Consider the following 6,692-nt stretch of genomic DNA (forward strand, 5'->3'; position numbering starts at 1 on the left):
CCTTCTTCTGAAACTGATTGATACATACAATCCTTATTCTGATTTAGTTTGAGCCAACTTTCAAAGTCAATATTGTCTCTAACTTCCCAGCATTTTCTGCTCCGGTCCTTATTTCGCTTTAACGACCCCTTGAGCATTCATATTTGATGATGTCACCTTCTGCTCAGCTTTCTGGGATCCCTCAGACTTGAGCTGCTATTCTTTCAAAATCCAACAACTTACATTTTAGAATCCCCCGTGAAGCCGTCTCTGAAATTCTGAACTCTCTTCATATTCTCCATCACTGACCAAAAATGGAATAAAAGCTTCCAACACATTGACAACAGTTTATTGCTTCAGTAGCAATGAACCTCCTTATATTGTATCATACTGTGTGATCTACTGTGACCAATAATACCTCATCTGTTAAAGAGACATATTTCCTGAATGTAAATTAAAAATATGGAAGAACTGAAGTAGCTATCAATCACCCAATACAGCAATCTATTTGGATAATCTCAACACGTGGGAAAGATAGCACAAGATTAAAAGAAATGCTCATTTGTCTACTATAATTTCTTATATTTCTCTAATCCCTGGTGTTGAATTTTCCATACATCCATACTCCACTGCTCTCTAATGTTCATTTTGCACAGACTACCATAAAGCCAATAATTTTAAAAAACTCTCCAAATTCAAAGTACCTCTATGATATCATTTGTGGAATTATAATTCCTAGATCTTCTAGAAAGTGCCAAAGGATTCCTCTGTAGGCAAACAACAAGAAAAGAGTGGCAATGACAAGCATGAGAATTCTGTTTACAACTGAAGCCATCATCTTCTTTAGGTACATAAGAGAACACATAAATATTATTATTATAACTATAAGAATGAGACAGGAAAACAGTGTATGTCACATCAGGATCTGAACGATGCTCTACTAACCTTGAATTTATAAATTATGCAATATTTTCATTATTGGATTTCGCAAAGTGTTATGCTATTTACTTTTCTCCCTTTGTACTCTTTGAAAGGGCAAATAAAAATATAGCTGCACAAATCCCAGCAGCATCTGCTGACTCTGTGATCTCTGCATTGGAGGTCAAAGTCAGAACATCTTTTAAGAGCGTTAGTCTTCCCAAGGTGTCTGACCCAAATGGTGTACCTGGTAGGGCAGGGAAAATCTGTGCCAAACAACTGCTGGGAGTGTCCAAGGACACCTTTGATCTTTCATTGCTGCAGATGGAGGTTCCAAGCTGGTTCAAGGGTGACAATCACACGAATGCTCAAAAAGAGCAGGGTGAACTGCCTCAACAAATTATCACTCAGTTGCACCCAGATCTACTGTGCTGAGGTGCCTTGAGAGTTTGGCCATGGCTAGAATCAACTCTTGTCTAAGCAAGGAGCTTTACCTGCTGCAATTTGCCTATTGCCACAATAGGTCCACAGAAGATGAAATCTCACTAGATCACCCCTGGATAATAATAGTACCTATGTTGAGCTGTTGCTTATTAATTACAGCTCTGTGTTCAACACCATCATACCCTCAGGGCTAATCAACAAGCTTCAAAACCTGGGCTTCTGTATCTCCCTCTGCAACTGAATCCTTGACTTCCTCACTATGAGACCACAATCAGTGTGGATCCGAAACAACATCTTCTCCTCACTGATCAACACTGTCACACCTCAGGAATATGTGCTTAGCCCACTGCTCTACTGTCCCTACACCCATGACTGTGTGGCTAGGCACAGCTTCAACCCCTTTTGATGACAACACTATTGTTAGCAGAATCTCGGAAGTGACAAGGAGCTATACAGGAGTGAGATATATCAGCTGGTTTAGTGGTGTTACAACAACAACCTTGCACTCTACATCAGTAAGACCAAGGAATTGACTGTGGACATCAGGAAACGGAAGTCGAGGATCACAGACCAGCCATCATTAAGGGACCAGCAGTGGAAATGGAGAGTATTTTCAAATGCTTGTATGTTAATATTTCTGAATATTTATCCTGGGCCTAACATATTGAGGCAGCTTCAAAGAAGATACGACAGCAGCTATATTTCATTTGGAGTTTGAGGAGACTTCGTATGTCTCCAAAGACACTTGCAAGTTTCTACAGATATACCATGGAGAGCACTCTAACTGGTTGCATTACCATCTGGTTTGGAGGGGCCACAGTGCGGCACTGGAAAAAACTACAGAAAGTTATAATCTAGCCAGCTCTGTTGTGGACACTAACCTTTCCAGCATCAAGGCTCTTTCAAAAGGCGACCTCTGAAAAAGGTGGCATTCATCATTAAGGATTCCCATCATGCCCTCTTCTCATTGTTGGCATCAAGGAGGAGGTACAAGAAGCTAGCAGACACAATGTTTCAGGAATAGCTTCTTCCCCTCCATGATCAGATTTCTGAATGGACAATGAACACGCGTATACTAACTCACTATTTTTGCACTACTTATTTAATTTAATTTTTCTATATATTTCTTATTATCATTTATAGCTGTTTTATTATTATGCATTGTAATGTGCTGCTGCCATAAAATAACATTTTTCATGACATATACCAGTGATATTAAACCTGATTTCTATTCTGATTCTGGTTCTTATATATTCTACATATGGTAACTTAGTAGACAAAAATATACAGGAGAGTCACAGGATCATATATAGGTAACCAACAATCCAAATGAAAGAAGTAAAGTACTTCAGGCAACAGCAACTCTCTCATTATTCATTGTTTAAATATAATACTTTACTAAATGTGTGTGTTCTTACAGATGCCAGTTACAGTCAGAAACTATGGTTTCACATGTTAATAAGCAACTGATGCCACAAGAAGACAGACTGACCCCGACACAATAGATTTGATAAAGCCAATATGAAGCTACTTTAGTATATCTTGGGGATGAAAAGGCAACTATATTGGTAGGGTGTATTGTGGAATTACGTGAATATAGTAGATATTAATTCAACAACAAACAGTCTTCAGTTCTTAATATGGATTGTAAATTGCAATCAGTAAATTGAAATTATGAACATACCTTTGCGAATAAACAGGCTGGCTCACAGACGAAGTGATATAGTTTGCAAAATGATGAACTTGATATGCTTGCATATATATTAGCCAAACATTAAGACAATGGGGCTGCGTTAATTGGCTTGCATCAAACTAACAACATGAGCTACACACATAAAAGTTGCTGGTGAACGCAGCAGGCCAGGCAGCATCTCTAGGAAGAGGTACAGTAGACGTTTCGGGCTGAGACCCTTCAACAGGACTAACTGAAAGAAGAGCTAGTAAGAGATTTTAAAGTGGGAGGGGGAGGGGGAGATCCAAAATGATAGGAGAAGACAGGAGGGGGAGGGATGGAGCCAAGAGCTGGACAGTTGATTGGCAAAAGGGATATGAGAGGATCATGGGACAGGAGGCCTAGGGAAAAAAAAAGTGGGAGGGGGGGAAAGCCCAGAGGATGGGCAAGGGGTATAGTGAGAGGGACAGAGGGAGAAAAAGGATCCATTATTTATTTATATACATACATTCTTTTTCTCTCTCTCCTTTTTCTCCCTCTGTCCTCCTCACTATAACCCTTGCCCATCCTCTGGTTTTCCCCCTCCCCCTTTTCAGGTGGTGAGAGTGGGCTCCCTCACCTCTGCCCCTCAACACAGCTGCCCCTCATGGCTGTGTATTAAGCTGCATCTGTCACAATGGGGGCACTGGGAACAGACCCAAATGCAAGACACAGACACTGAAGTACTAGGAACAGGACTTGACTAGAGTAGGGACGTGACAGGATACAGACAAGGAGCAGGGACAAGAATACAGACTTGGTCTAGGACTTGGACTAGATACAGGGAACCTGGATAAGGAACTATGAACTAGGAGCCCGGGCTTGGACTCCGAGCTGCAGACTGGACAAGAACCTAGGACCTGGGTCTTGCCTCGGGCTCGGACCCCAGAACCAGGCAAGGACGTGACATGGCTACTGGACAGGATATGGCTGGGGTCTTGGCTCTTGAACTTGGAGAGAGGCTGGGGTCTAAGCTCTCGAGGCTGCAGGCAGGGGTCTACGGTCTTGGAATGCGGAAACTGATAACTTGGAGGCTGGAGCTCGGAGTAAAACTGGGAACTGTACATCAACATAGAGCCGGGACTAGCCTTTGAAAAGCCGGGACTCATTTTTAACACGACACCAACAGAGGCAAGGACAAGACAAGACAGATCCCCCCCACAGAGCAACAGCAGAATAGCCTGACTGACCCCACAGAGGCGAGGACAAGAAGAAACAAACACCAAAGAACAACAGACAGGTCCATCTCTGCATCGGGGGTTGCCCCGAGTCGCAGTTACAGCCAGCAACCTAGGCTGGCTACGGAAACAGCTGGATCCCTACCGAGCTCAGAGTGGCTGCCGGCCACTCAGCTGGCCTGGGAAACAGCGGAATCCATACCACAAAGACGGCTCCAACTACCGATAACAAGGCTCTAGGAGGGGATGGTTGACTAACGCAGACTAAAGATGGCAAGTGGCCGCTCTAGTCTTCCACTGGCAGGTTGCTCCCAGGGAATCTTCACAAGACAAACAAACACCTCACACTCGACCCCAAGGCCACTTATATTCCAAGCCCCAAGATGGGAATCAGGTGCCTATGATTAACTCAACCAAACAAGGGACAGCTGGAAGACCCGGAGTCCTGAGTCCACGGACCGGACCGTGAACCGGAATGCAGACATCACGGACTGGACCATGACAGCCGTCCTTTACTGTCTGTATACCCATGACTGATTCGCCACCCACAGCTCCAATTTGCTAATTAAATTTGCTGACGACACTACACTGATTGGCCTAATCTCAAATAACAATGAGGCAGCCTACAGAGATGAAGTCATCACCCTGACACAGTGGTGTCAAGAAAACAACCTCTCCCATAAAGTTGCAAAAATGAAGGAGCTGGTTGTGGACTACAGGAGGAATGGAGACAGCTAACCCCTATAGACATCAATGGATCTGGGGTTGAGAGGATAAACAGCTTTAAGTTCCTAGGCATTAAAATCACTGGGGATCTCACATGGTCTGTACACACAGGCTGTGTGGTGAAAAAGGTACAGCAGCGCCTCCTTCACGTCAGATGGTTGAAGAAGTTTAGTATGCCCCCCCCCCCAAATTCTAAGAACTTTTTATAGGGGCACAATTGAGAGCATCCTGACTGGCTGCATCACTGCCTGGTATGGGAGCTGTACTTCCCTCAATTGCAGGACTCTGCAGAGAGTGGTGTGGACAGCCCAGTGCATCTGTAGATGTGAACTTCCCTCTATTCAGGACATTCACAAAGACAGGTGTGTAAAAAGGGCCTGAAGGATCATTGGGGACCTGAGTCACCCCAACCACAAACCGTTCTACCTGCTACCATCCAGGAAATGGTACCACAGCATAAAAGCCAGGACCAACAGGCTCCAGGACAGCTTTTTCCATCAGGCCATCAGACTGATTAATTCATGCTGACACTACTGTGTTTCTATGTTATATTGACTATCCTGTTGTACATAATATTTATTATAAATTACTATAATTGCACATTGCACATTTGAACGGAGACGGAATATAAAGATTTTTACTCTTCGTATGTTTGAGGGATGTAAGTAATGTCAATTCATTTATTCAATTCCATTAATATCAAAGTGAATAATGTCATTGTGACTATAGAAATTGTATTGAATCACCTACCGTTACCTTTGAATTTAAGGCCATAAAAATGTAATGTTTGAGAGCCTGTACCGTAAATGTCTCCATAAGAAACCCTGCTTGTTGTGATGAATAAATACTTCTCTATCACCAACTTCAGTGTCTCTCCAGTGACTTCGATCACAGATACAACAGGGGCAACAATGACTTTACATACAACCTCCTATTATGGAGCACTGAAGCCAAAGGAGAGTAAACCTAGGTGTAGATTCAATGCCCATGAACTTTGTGACCTTCTCACAAATTATAATAAAATTGCACCAGAGAGACGAATTTTAAATATATTGTGATTCATTCTTTACTAGCTATTCAATAGAAGAGGGATTCTGCAAGATGTCAGTGAGGAAGACCATATAAAAGGAATGTCCCATTCATCTGTCGAAACATAATGGAGTTTTCCTTATATAACTAAACAAAATGAGCAAATCCACAGAAGAATAACAGATTCATTTATTGTCAGTTGCCAAATAAAGCAGATAACAATTTGTCATTTATCTTGTTTATTCAACCAGCATTTTTCTTCTTGCCATGAACATTGTCCAATTGATGTAATTGACAGAGGGAATGTTTCCTAAACTGGCTCTAAACAATGACCATGTGAAAATGCAAACCTGAACTCAAAGTGGACATTATTCAACTTTGGTTTCATTCCATGGCATTACATTTCCAGGGTTTAAGCAGTTCAGGAAACACTATGTTCCACAGAGTATTTGATCATTCTCTAACAATGTCTCCTGAAAACCTCTACTTCTGTCCCAAGCCAGTTGTTTATCCAGCTGTTTTCAAAGGAGTTAATCAAGGCAACATTAATCACTTATGCTGATAGCTTGTTCCACATATCCTCAAGTTTATGATAAACAATATTTCTTTTAATCTTCAGCACTTTTTTTTCCACAGATTACTGAGTCCCATAACTATGATGCTGCTTTCTCAACCTTCCCAAGAGTATACTTTCCCTTGTAAAGATA

This window comes from Mobula hypostoma, chromosome 2 (genome assembly GCF_963921235.1).
Source record: "Mobula hypostoma chromosome 2, sMobHyp1.1, whole genome shotgun sequence".
Classification (NCBI taxonomy): Eukaryota; Metazoa; Chordata; class Chondrichthyes; order Myliobatiformes; family Myliobatidae; genus Mobula; species Mobula hypostoma.